Source organism: Rhinolophus hipposideros (assembly GCF_964194185.1).
Source record: "Rhinolophus hipposideros genome assembly, chromosome: X".
In the NCBI taxonomy this organism is placed as follows: Eukaryota; Metazoa; Chordata; class Mammalia; order Chiroptera; family Rhinolophidae; genus Rhinolophus; species Rhinolophus hipposideros.
In genome coordinates, this window is record NC_138046.1 from 16,569,776 (window position 1) to 16,583,913 (window position 14,138).

General features: G+C 40.3%; 1 long non-coding RNA gene across 1 annotated transcript in view; it reads right to left on the reverse strand.

The window, feature by feature from the left end:
• LOC308495481 overlaps nt 1–14,138 on the reverse strand; it is a 63,285-nt gene that overhangs the window by 20,748 nt on the left and 28,399 nt on the right. The gene's annotated exons all lie outside the window — the stretch shown is intronic.

The following is a 14,138-nucleotide window of genomic DNA, read 5'->3' on the forward strand; positions in this document are numbered from 1 at the left end:
ATACAAAAACAGAAAATGAAGTCAGGAACAGAGGCAGTCTGCATAAGTATGTAGCTTATAAACTAGTGAGGAGAACAGAAATTTGGGGTAATAATATACACCAACTTGCTCTTACAAAAGCTGTACCAATTTGCATGCTCACTAGCAGATGAGTCCTTTTCCCGCATGTTCACCAACATGAAATATTATCAACCATTGTAATTTGTGCCAAGCAGAAGGAATCTCACTTGTGTTTTAATTTTCATTTCTTTAACCATCCTTCCATATGATAAACCATTTCTATCGCTTCATTTTTAAATCGTCTATTTATACAGAGGGTGCCAAAAAATGTACACATATTTTAAGAAAGAAAAACTGTATTAAAATTGTAATACTCAATATATACTGATAACAAAAGATGAATACAAGTCACATTTGACTTCTGAAATTACAAGAGGTGCTCAAAGTGTTTACCATCAGCTCCAGACACTTCTGATTATGGCGAACTACTGCTTGAGCAATGTTGACCAAAGTGTTCACTTGTGTACATTTTTTTGGCATCCCTGGTATTTTTGCCTACTTTAGAAATTTGTTTCTGACTGATTTATAGGCACTATTAGCTTATTAGAGAACTCTTACTCTTAATTCTATGTTGCAAGCAGTTTCTTCAAACCTGCATTTACTTTTTAAATTTATTTTGTCTTTTGCGATAAAGAGTTTTCAAATATTTATGTAGTCAAATGTTTCATACCTTGCTTTGAAAAGCTTCCCCTGCCCTAAGATGATAAAAATATGTTCACGCGTTTTCATTCACTATTTTGATAGTTCCGTGGTATTATTTCAACGTATTGAGGAAAAGGTGGCCTACTCAATAAATGCTTTTGGAATGACTGACTATCCATCTATAAGAGTGTCTGAAAGCTCCTCTCAATGATATTTCCCCTCTGTACTAGAGCCACCAAAGTTCTAGTAGTCAGAGCACCAAGATAACCAAATTGGGGGCTCAAGTTGATTCCAGCTGATCGCTCAATTTCTCCAGAGGTCAGTGTAGCTTGAGGAGGGGAGTGTTTCCAAATGAATAAATAATTACTATATATTTTGCTGCCTTAAGTTCTGTTCTGCTGCCAAGCTATATTCCTGACTTTTATCAACTGAGTGATAGTACCAAGTTCTCAGATCTCTGATCTTCTGATAATGGTTTCACTGATAAATAGTCATAGTTTGGGAACAACTGGATAACTTTGAATATGAGTTGGCTGTTAGAGGAGATTAGGTGTTTACTCTTGACTCTGTTAGGTACAATAATGGAACTGGGGTAATATAGGCAAATACAGAGGGTGCCAAAAAATGTACACATATTTTAAGAAAGGAAAAAACTATTAAAGTTGTAATACTCAATATATACCAATAACAAAAGATGAATACAAGTCACGTTTGACTTCTGCAATTACAAGAGGTGCTCAACATAATTTTAACACAGTTTTTTCCTCTCTTAAAATGTGTCTACTTTTTTTTGGCACCCTCTGTATTCACTTTTTTTGGAGGGAAAGCTGAAGCAACTACACCTATCATGTAATCAGTCATTTATTTTATGAAAAAATGTTAATAATTGTGGGATCCAGATGGTTGGCAGGTGGGCATTCATTGCACTATTCTATTTCTCTGTGGGTTTGAACTTCCTCATAATAAAGAGTGTGTGTGTGTATGCACGAGTGCCTGAAGTAATAATCTCATGTTTCATGGCTACATTTTAGGCACTATCAATGCCTTTTAAGGTTAAATACAAGATGAAGAATTACAACTAAAAAATAACTAACCATTGGAGGGAAATCACTTTAAATATTTGTCTCACTTTAAGTCAATAGATTAAATACTAAGGCATTACGAAGCCTGAATCCCGATATCAATTTAAAGGTAAGAGACTCAATTTTCAAGTTTTCTTTTTCTCTACCAAATTCGAACAAAAGATTTATAGCTATTTTACCTGAAACCAGATTATTTAAACTTGGGGACAGTTCAACCGCATAATACTAATAACAACTGCTTTCTATACCCCATACCCCACAGGAGATGGAAATTTATGGAAGGAAATAAAGAGCAAGCAAGGGCATAAAAACTGATAACCATAACCCTGGGTAGGAAGAATGACTGTTATATGTTTAACTAAATCACTGGGTAAAACTTCATTCAACCAACTTTCAAATGATAGAATATACTTCTACCCATAACATTCACTTTGGGTAAGAGTTTCATCCAGTGTCCTCTGACCTTGCTAAGGATATGTCACTTTTGCAAGATGCTGGAGCCAAGTTAGTGTGAAGAATAAAACCTCTGAAATAAACTTCCCATGTTACCTTTCAGTTCTGCAAGCTAGACAGAGACTTAAAGCTGCTAGGATGATAATAAATAACGGTGTAACCAAGTGCACCTCTTCTCAAGGTGCTTTTCCAAAGTCCGTTTATCTACAGGGTTGAGAGCATAACATCCTTCTTCTAGTCCTTGTGAGTCTAAGCTGCCTGGCAACCTCTGTAAGGAGAAACAAAGCCTCGCTGGTTGAGCTCTGGGGCTCACACGGCTCAAGTGTCCACAAGGGCTGGGGGATCTCAGGATGTTTCTTCTGTTGGCATTTCAATCGAGAACAAGGAATTTTTTTTAAATGCCACACCCTGTGAGGATTTGTATGTACAAATAGGATTGAATGCACTGCGGTTTCTGTTATGAAAGGACAGTTGGTCTTAAGGGGTTTGTGTGTATACCAGCTATGCAGAGCTCATTCTCCCTCTTCAAAAATCTTCAAACACACGCACACAAGTGGTGAGCTCAAACAGTACAGACCATCAGAATCATTTAACACTTTAAAGTATAACACCCATAAATGGTAACCAATGGTGAAGTTTCCATAAGAAATCTCATTTTTTCAAAATATATAAACTATCCACGGTGCATTTACTAATGTGATAAAGATGTCATTCCCCTGACTTTTGAGACCAAAGATCTATAATACAACATTTCCAAAGTAAACCTTCATGATCTAAAATTTCAGAAATTCAATTGTTCCCCTCAGTCAACTCATGCTGAAAAAGAATATATCATGTACAAGGCCATGTGACATGAGGAATAAAGAAATGACCTGAGAAATAAAAACTTGATCTCAAGGAACTTAGTCTTCTAGGGAAGATGAATATAACACAATGTAAGGTAGAAAGCCACACATTCCATAAGGGTTACAAACAACGTGATATGGGGGCCTAATCTGCCTGCTTCTGTCCATTCCTACTTTATCTACCCTGGTTCAGGCCCTTCCTATTTCTCATCTGAAGAATGGCGTGTAACTTCCTAAGTTGTCTGCCGGCCATTCAAGCCTATATATTACACTGCTTCCACTCCCCTTTCTAAAATAGGGGTCTAATCCAGTACTTTCTCCACTTTAAATCACTCCCATGAGGCCCCATGGATTACTGAATAAAGTCCAACCTCCCTCTGTATGATGGTGCCTGCCTACTTTCCCAGTCTTATCTTTCACTACCTCGTCCCTTGTAATCTACATGTTACCAGTTAAGGGGCTATTTCAATCATCCAGATTTCTTTAACCTTCAACACTATTTCAAGCACCACCTCCTCCAGGAAGCTTTCTCTGCTCCCCCCAGTTGGCTCTGAAGAACTGATTAGAGCTCTGAGGCTCCCTCTCATGCTTACTCGGATTACAACATTTAGGATATGTCACTGTAGTGCCATCTGTTTCCCTGTTTTAATCATTTGTGAATGCCTTGACAGTATTTGCAACAGAACAGGTCCTCATTTTACTGCATAAATGCTCAGAGAGAATAAGAGCTGCATGCAACATTCACAAGTGTTAGCATTTAAACTGGACCTTGAAGAACGGGTAGGATTTCCAGTGTGTGGAGAATGGAGGTGAGTGGGAGCAAAGGCAGAGGCAGGGAAATGCTGGTTAAGTATGGGGACCAGGTTAGATGAGGCTGAAACACAGTGGGGGCAGAAGTAGTTCGTAAAATACAAAACTGGAAAAGTCTGTTGAGGAAATCGTAGAGGGCTTCAGATGCCCGATTTCGTTGATGAGATGGAGTTATGTTTAACTCTCTTGATATTAATGGAAGGGTTTATGTATGGAATGAATAAAAAAGCAGGTGTTTAGGATAAATCAGACCTATTCTTCCCTGTTACTAGTCTCGGCACACACATTCCTAAGAGAAAAAGTCCTAACTTTTGTGTCCTAAATAATGGAGGGATGTCATGCTGATATTTATCATCCCATTGCTGTTTTGTTCTTGCAATTTAATCTTTGATAACAAAGACAGTCACGAAACATCTTCACTTTCTTTCTGAGGTTCGATGGTTCACTAATCAAATAATTCATAATTTCTTAATAATAATCTATTTTTTCCCAGTAAAATTTCATACAAAATCGTGTGTATTTCTTACTGGATCCAAGTATTTTTTATATTCATAGCTCTGAAAATTCTCCCCAGCAAAAGTCAAAATGGAGCCTATGTAGCAACAGTACCCTCTGCTGGCTACAGAATGGAAAGGCTAAACCCGGGCAGCGAAGGAATGCAAAAAGCCAAGGCGGTCTGCTATGCGCAATGTCGGCACTTCCCCAATTTCTTCCCGTTTCTCGTCAAATAGAATGTTGATTCCACAGGTCCTCCAGGGAAGCAAACTCGTCTTAGCAGGCCAGGGTAGGAAAGTGTTTTGACAAATTCTCTTTTTTCCCTCATCTTTTTGGGTGTTGGCCATGCTCATAGCTTCCAAAGTTTTTAAAGAAAAGGCACATAACATTTGAACAATAGTTTCCTGATCTCCTCCTCCATTTGCTCTTTCTCCTTATCTCATTTTCACTGGACTGCATTAGGCAAAATGAAGCATTTAGTTAGGGAACGCTTTAAAGAATCCAGCAAGTTCACGGACCTAGTGTCTGGCCAAGTCCCAACCTGAAATACAACTAGACTCTCTCCTAAGATGCGCCGTTTGCCCCCTCTTAACCTCAAAGGCAGCAAACAATGGCTCCTCACTCTGACCACAGAAAGCAGCTTTTAACCAGCGCCTAGCACAGTGTCCTGCCGCCTGCTGTGAGTTAAATAATGCATGATAGGGGGGAGTGACGCTGTAAATTGTGGAGTGTGATCCTCATTAAAGTTGCTTGTATCATTGCAAATTCCCACTGAATTGCAATACCAGGAAGTGCTCATGGCAGGCTAAAGAAGAACAAAGAATCCCCAAGTGCAGAGGCATCCCTCTTTCTACAAAAACAATTTCAAAAGCCCTTCCTTGTTACTGGTGGGTCCTTTAAAGCATTTATATTCAACTCAGTTCTGAACGGGTTCCTAAGCCCTAATTAAGGAACCATAGCTTCCTTTTGTGCCTTACTTCGGTGGGGTTTTGGTGGTTCCAATGCGAAGCTTTACAACCTGGGGTGTGGGATAACCTCTCACCTTCAGTCACTTCCACACTCTATACCGTCCCCATGGCCTCCGTGAGCGAAGATCCGGGCTGTGCTCCTTGAGGTGGTGAAGCAGAAGTCCCTCCATCCTTCCGCACAGCCAGGGAGGCATATACACAAGGGAAACACAACTCATTGCCACGGAAGACCAAATAATAGGTACCACAGAGGCCCGGCACTTGGGGCCACGGAGAGGAGGCCATCAATCACTTCACAGTTGATTTGCAAAGCCTGGCATTAGGGTGAGGCGACTGTGGCCCAGTCAGGGTCAGATCATGTACTTATTTAACATTTTCATATGTTGTTCATCGTGGAATTTTTTTGCATTAACTTTGAATTTGAGAGACATCGCATTTAAAATTTTCATCTTGATTACTGAGTCTTGGTGCCCCCTTAAATTTTGCTCCAAGGCAAGTGCCTCGCTTAGATGTGCCCTTGCCCAGGCTCTGATGATTTGAGGGAAGAAATAAGTGAAGGACATGATTTTGCAGGTAGAGAAAGAGTAAAAGGCAGCCCGGAGGAGGTGCTGGTAAATCTAAGCGTGGGCCGCCGCAGGGTGGGGAGGAGGAGGCCCGACTGGCGTGTTCCGGCTGGCTGGCCGGCTGGGAGCCCACGCTGCTCTGCAAGAGTAGTGAATGGCAGGCCCCCGAAGGAAATCAGCTTGGTTAAAGCGGAATACCGAAAGGACGTTCGTTGGCTTACCTGGTTCTGGCTGCTCCAGGCCCGGCAATCTCTTCTCCTAACAGCCAAGGCACCGTCTGCTCCCCTCTGGGGAGAATGCGTCTCGTCTTTGCAGCGCGCCTACACTGAAGCAGTGTCCTTCCGCGCAGCCTTTATCAACCGGCTGCTCTCCGGAGAGACCTGCCCCCTCCGGTGGCCCCTCCAGCGTCTGCCCGCCCGCCCACGGCTGCTATTGCTCGGTGGAGGTCCACTCCCTCGGCGCAGGGCGGGCTGGGCCCCCGCAGGGATGGGAGGACTGTGTGCTGTCACTTCTGACCTGTTCGCTGCGTGTCAGGACACTTCCTCAGTTACACCACTCACCACCCCCCCCCAACTCGGTCCCAGCTGCGGCAGCCAGGAGGCCCTCTGAATTAACCATCTCAAGGCCAAAGGGATAAGAAACTCCACAAGGTCTCTGGTGGTTAACAGTTCCTGATCCGCCTGATCGCTTGGGCAGGCCGCAGATCTTAAAACTGGAAAGAACGTCAGATTTGGGGAGGATTTAGCATTCGCTGTCTCGTGAAAAGTCACCAAGCAAATTAAATATGTGTCAGTATTTAGTACCAGTACTGCATCCTAACAAGTACACACACAAAGAAACCCCGCTAAAGCAAGCTCTACCAAACACTGCCTGTGCACACTTGAAATCTCCACCAAGAGGTGGGAAAAAGTGTTTAGAGAAGGATGGGGTTTCTGGTGGGAATTGGCCTAAAACAAGCCTAGCCCCATGAAACACTAGCCCGGCGTGGGTAGGGGTGTGGGGGTGGGAGGGATTGAATTTGTTGTTCCCACCCAATCCCTTCATAAGACTTCAAGTTTCTCTGAAGCAAGTGCCTGTCTGAAGATTACTTTGGGTTTCTCACAATTAAAATGGCTTATCCAAGGGAGACTGCTCCTAGCCGCTCAGGAAAATACTCCTGGAAAATAGATGTGAAACATGCCTGTTTATGCCACATGAATGTGTTAACTTGCACTGAAAGCAACCAGGGGTTGGAGATGCGTATTTTCCCCAAATCAGGAGTCCTGTCTGCGGATCTTCAATTATTTTTAAGGCTTTAATAAACGAGTAATAGGCAGTCTATATATAAGTACAAGAATGCCAGATTTAGGAAATAAAAACATAGGTCACCTGAGTAAAACCGAATCTCAGATAAACAGGAAATACTGTATTTTGTCAAGTATAATGCACTCCCATGTACAATGTGCACCCACGTTTCTGGCCCAAACTTTCAGGGGAAAAAATCTTTCGTTTTAATTTTTTAATTCAAATTTGCATTTGTTTATATTTAGGTACTTGTTTTTTGTATTATAAAGGAATTTTAGCATTTATTTATTATTATTACACTTTTAACTCATAAGCATAAATAAAAGAATTAAAACCATTTATATAGATACGGAATTAGTACCACCCATGTATAATGCACATCCTTATTTTTCTCTCACAAATTTGGGCATAAAAGTGCACATTATACACAGCAAAATACAGTGCTTTTATAATAAAATATGTCCCATGCAATATATGGGACACACTTATACTTTAAAAATTATTCATTGTTTAGTTGAAATTCAAATTTAACTGAGTGTCTTGTTTTTTTTCTGGCAACTCTAGGAACAACACAACCACTAGTTGAATTCTTTTGTTTATAGTCTAACAAACAAGACACAAGTTCATACTATTGAGAGGTAGGCAAAAAATATCACAAGGATTCTTAATTTATTCATGACAAAAATAATAGTCACATTGAAATATTTATTATGAAAGCAGTAAAAAGATATATTAATTGAGATTGTCAATCTGATAGTTAAGACTATTAAAGCTTTTAATCCAGGAATCTGCAAAATATTCCCTGAGGGCCAAATCAAGCCTGTGGCCATTTTTTCTTTGGTCTTTGAGCCAAGAATGGTTTTCACATTTTTAAATGGTCAGAAAACATCAAAAGAAGAAGAATATTTTGTGGCAAGTGTAAGTTATACGAATTTCAAATTTAAGAGTCCATAAATAAAGTTTTATTGTAACCCAGCCATGCCCACTCATTTTCTTAGTGTCTCAGGCTGTTTCCAGGCTACAAAGGCAAAGCTGAATCAATGCAGCAGAGACAGATCAACCTGCAAAGCTGGAAATATTTACTATCTGGCCCTCTGCAGAAGCAGTTTGTTGACCCCTGATGTAGATGAAACCATCGCCTGCCAAATGGTGTTATAAATAATCCTTAAGTCTGTTAGCTATAACTCTAAGTGGGCTGAACATTTTCCTTATTTGCAGAAATTGCTTGGCTGTCCCTTTTCTCCTAGTCAGAAAAAAAAAACACAAAAACACTATGTTCACATAGATACAAAATCTTGGTAAATTGCAAACCGGTGGTGCTTGAGATTTATTTTAACATCTGTTTTTCACGATTTCTAATTCACCCTTGTCCATTGTGGCACTGCCTCACAAACCAGAATTGCTGTGGTTCTTTAGATCCCTAACCCCATAAACACTTTATCAAGTGGCTTGCCTGCCATCTAGTGGGGAAAGACATGACTGCTTAATGTATGTATGTATGTATGTATGTACATACGTATGTATGTAGACAAACTCTGACTAGTTACAAGCTGTAGAATCATGAATGGTGATGATAATAATAGCAATTCCTTACATTTGAGAGGTCCTTTTACATTTACAAAGCATTTCTCCATATAGTATTTTAATTAATCTTCCCTCAGGACACTGCTATGTTATGAGCAGATGAAGAAACTGAGTCTGAACACAGGTTGACGCAAGGTCATACAAATGGGCTCAAACCCTAATGCCATGTTCTGTCGTGCAGCCTAAACGCCGCTGAACTTCCGTTCCCTCGTTTCTACATTTCTAGCTCTACTCTAGGAATGATTAGGAAGCCTGTTTGCTACAAGTACATTGATTTTAGGAAACTTCCAAGAATAGTCTTTTTAAACAAATATGAGCCATCCAAAATATACCGTCTCAAAAAAAATTCTGAGGAGACAAACATAATCATTTCCTAGGTAAATGTTTAATTGATGTTTGTCAAGAAGTATAAGTTAAGAGCGATTTTCTGATGTAAAGTGCGTAAATTGGTCAGAAGACACGGCTTAATCCTTGGAGGACTGTTTGATTGCTGGCACAACACTTGACACCGGCCAGCTTTAAATCCTTTTTTGATTAAGACATATAATAACATTTTTTTCCAATACAATATGATTCCCTTACTTTTAGGCCTACATGATGATGTTTGCATACAGCTTAGAGAGTATAAGACACAGAGGTCTCAAAAAGAGATCCATTCTAATTGCTCTGTGTCTCAGGAACTTTCAGGAGCTTGCTGTGAATCTGCAAAGGGAACCCTGAGCTCCCTATGCTAACACTCATTTGAGAAGGGAGATTTGTGGGCTCGTCCAGGACTTACTAAGGTACCTGTGTCTTATAACAGCAGCTTGTGTGTTTAGTGATAACCAACTGCAATCCATAAGAAAGAGGCATGTGTACAGTGACATCCATCAGCTGAATCCACAGTTGGGCACGCAAGGAGAATATACTCAATCATAGGCCATCTGCTAAATGCAGCTGGACTTGTCAGATGTGTCCCAAAATGCACCAGGGGTCAACACGAGAAAGAACAGTCTCCACAGCTTTGCAGATCATTGTTCTCAGGCTGTACCTGTTTCTTGTGAACAAGCCCCCAGTGGGGACACTTTAGTATTACTTGCAAATAGCTCCACTTTCATGTTAAAATTTCAGCTTGAGGTAGGGGTGTGAAAACTAAGGCACCTGGGACATGGGAATCCAGTTCTTTTATTGCTAGACTTTCAGCCCAGGCGATCCCTGCTGTTTGCAAGCTTTGCTGATGATGTGTCATAGATAGAGAAGCTCTCTGAAATTCTCTTGCTTGGGCCTGATCCTGGACCCATTTTATTGGTTGCCTCCATTGTTTTGGGAGCCAACATTCTTGCTGGGCCATTTCTAGCAGCTGAGGCCTGGCTATTGATGTGGCTAGTACATGGCTCAACTTAGATGTACCTCAACAATTATGCAGAGGATAATATCGATCATTTAAAAATATGCCCTGAGGTTCACTACTGGTTTCCTGAAGCAGATCAGGTCATCCTAAGTACAATGGTACCTCGTTTTTTTAACATCTCCGTTGACGAACATTTCAGTTTACGAACGCCGTAAATTTTATGGACCTATGATATCATTAGATAGTAAAATTCATGCTAAATTTGCAGTTTGGGAGGGTGATTTTAAAGGTCTGGAACAGATTAATCCATTTTGCATTACTTTCTATGGGGAAACCGTGCCTCGGTTTTTAAACGTTTCAGAACTTGAACGGTCTTCCAGAACAGATTATGTTCGAAAACCAAGGTACCACTATATGTCCCTACAAGTTCACAGCACGAGAATTCCCTAAAGTTGCTACTGTTTATACCGCAACTATTATCGTTACTACTACTGCTGCTACTAACAACTGACACATATAGTCCGTCTTGCTAAGCACTGTTCTAAAAGCTACAAATACATGAACTAAACCAGTTCTCATTGAAGGTACCTGTGGGGTACAATATTACTGTCATACCCATTTTACAGATGTTAAAACCAAGGCTCAGAGAGGCTAAGAGACTTGCTCAAGTTCATGCAGCTAGTGAATGGTGGGGCAGTATTTGAACCCAAGCAGCCCAATTCCAGAGCCCGACCTCAATTCCAAGGCACAGTCAGAAAAAAAGACACACTGCCCACTCAATGAAGTCCAGTGAGTCAGCTTGGTGTTCGCTACCTTCCATGATCTAGCTGCACATTGCATTGTCCTCAGTTGCTATTGCCCAGCCTAGTCCACTCTAGCCACTTCAAAGGACTCATTAGTAGCATGTCGTGTCTCTATTCATGCTGTTCCTTCCGGATTACGCCTTCCCTTACCTCCTTGCCTGTTGAAGTTCTACTCATCCTCTAAGACCAGCTCCAATTCGACCTCTTTGGTAAATACTTACCTGAGGCCCCAGCTGGAAGTAAACATTCACCCCTGAAGCCTCTCTCACAGCCCTTTGAATTTCTCTCCAGGCACTTAGCACCTTTTACCCAGTGTTAGAATTATTTACATGTGTGGCAGTCACCTTCACTAGGCTATAAACCCACTAAAGAAACTCCAGCTCAATGTCTGCTTCAACCAGGACTCCTTCCTTGGCTTCCCCAAAGATACTAACTTCTAAGCTCCCTAGCACTTTGTTGTGACCTTAATTGTCAGTAAGACTTAACCCAGGGTGTTGTCTCTAGTCTGGATCTCTTTCCCTAGAAGGTAAACTCCTTGAGGGCAGCATTTCATTTGTCTCTGTATCATCAGCCTAGCACAGTCTCTTGTTCATGTGCTTGTTAAGTGAACGAAGGAATGAGTAAAGCCTTTCCTGAATTCCCCCTACCAGCAGTAACCACTCCCTTCTCTGAACTCCAATAGCATCTTGTTCTTCCTCATGACATTTGTGTTTTGTATCTTGTGTTTGAATTGTTCATAGACAGGTCTTAGCTCCTTGTTAGATGATAAGCACCTTAAGGTTGGAACTATGTCATGGGTGTATCAACTCACAGAATTCCTGGTCCATACGTGGGCTCAATAAATATTTTCTGAATGAATGATTCATCACAATGAATATAGCCCCTTAATGATTGGCTCATTTGTGGTCCCAAAGAATAAATCAGTTGGATGGTAATTAGCTATGGGTCCCGTCATTCACACCTATACAAACAAGCAGCCATTTATCACTTATCATTTCACTTATCATTTATCACTGTCAGTATTGATATTAAAGGCAACTCGTTCTTTTGAACTTTGCCACTAGAGAAATGGGGGTACAAATATCAACGTCTTCCAAGAGAATAGGACAAAGTGATACAAACCTATAAAGAAAAAATTATTTTCAGGGTCATACAATAGCTGCGCACATTCTGAAAAAAAAATCAGGCAGGGCAATTGTATTCCAATCCTAGCACAGTTAGCCCTTCATATCTGCACATTCCGCATTCGCAGATTCAACCAACCAAGGATTAAAAATAGGAAAAAATTGTTACATGGTCGCTGACTTGTACTACGTAGTTAGACCTACGATGGTTGCATCTGTACTGAACGTGTACAGACTTTTCTTCTTGTCATTATTCCCCGAACAACACAGTGTAACAACTATTTACATAGCATTTACATTGTTTAGGTATTATAAGTAATGTAGAGATGATTTAAATTATAAGGGAAGATGTGTGTATGTTATATGCAAATACTATGCCATTTTATATAAGGGACTCATGCATCGGCAGGTTTTGGTATTTGCAGGGGTCCTGGAACCAATATCCCATGGATACCAAGAGATGACTGTATTCCTTTCACGTTATTAAAAAAAAATTATCTTAGCACTGGGTAAGATAAGTGATAAATTAACAAAGCTTGTAAGGTAAAGGTTTTAAAATATCATAAAAAATTATATGGGTCTACAAGTTAATTATAGGTCACTCTCATGCCATTGATTGACAAATAAGTACAAATAAAATATCTCAGAATGAAATAATCTTTAAAAATGAGCCTTTATAGAATAACACAAGTCTAAGTTTTCAGGGAAGAAAGAAAAAGAACATTTGCTGAGGACAGGCTAGGTCTCAAGTACTGTCCTGGATGCTGTTTTTCCCACATTATCTGTTTTCTCCCTTTGAAAAATCATCAGAGGTCACATAGGTAATAAATATCTGAATTCGAATTTAGTCATACATCTCCTGTGTGCCCCTCTTATTAAGAATTCACTGCAAATATACCACTTTTTGGAATCCCTCATCAATACTAACCCTCCCTACCACAAGCAGTATTGCAGGTGCTATCTGGGCCAGTTAATTGGATTTCAGAGATTTATTCAACACATCTAAGTCCAATTGGTCAGTATTTCTTCCATTCAGCTACCCTACTGTCAATGCCTATCAAATATCTTCCTTTAGATAGATTAAACCTGTGAAGTTGCACAGACTAGTGGTTTTCATTATTTTCCTCTCCCCCAAACTCACAGTTTTAGTAGTCTGATGACAGAAAGCCTATCATGGCAATTCAAATGGGCTGGGTTCCAATGGGTCAATAACTCACTCGGTGGCCTGCAGCCAAGTGGCTAAACAATCGCCATAGGAAAATATGGAGCCCAATTCTCAGCTGTCTGCCACTGATTAATTGGGCAGGTCATTTTTCCTTAGCAGTGTTCACACTCCCTTCCAAGCAATCATAGGTGTGAGAGTAATGTGCAACCGGCATGCAGACAAGAAACTTACTGCCAACATTTATAGACAGTTTCAGATTGGGAAAAGTTTGTGAAAATGTATAACAACAAATTTAAGTAATAGAGATTCACAATCAATTTTGGAAACACTAAGCACTTGTCAAAATTACACAGTTAATTTCTTTTAGAATTAATTGAAAATGAAGGAACAATAATTAGGCACGTAATTATCCATATAAATGTTTTTAAGATTTGTAATTATAGTTAATTGCTATAAAATGTGTTGATTTAAAAAGCTGTTAACAAAATTGCAAATAAAGTTCGCCCAGGCACATGGGCTCTGGGAAAACCCCAACTTACTTTATGACGCAACTCACTGCAGAAACTGCTGGGCTGGCTGTACATTCAGCCTCCCTTACTCTTGTGCCTTTTTTCTCTCTCTCACTTTGTCTCTGCACTTGTGAGTGGTCCCATTACAGTCATGAACTTGATGGCTGCTTGCTCCATTCTAGAGGGCAGTCCAATTTCAATCAAACTACCTTTTCTATGTTTTCTTCCTTAGACCTCTGGAGAGTCCAAAACAAAAATGTCCCCTCATTAAAACAAAATAATAAATATTTGGTGAAAGGAATTTGCTTAACCAAGGAGAGGATCACACTCTTTGAGCCCCATTTATCTTTCTGAAAGCAGACCAAACAATGCCAAGTATATCCCTGGGAGGATAGATGGAATGCAGTAGGCTGATTTTCAG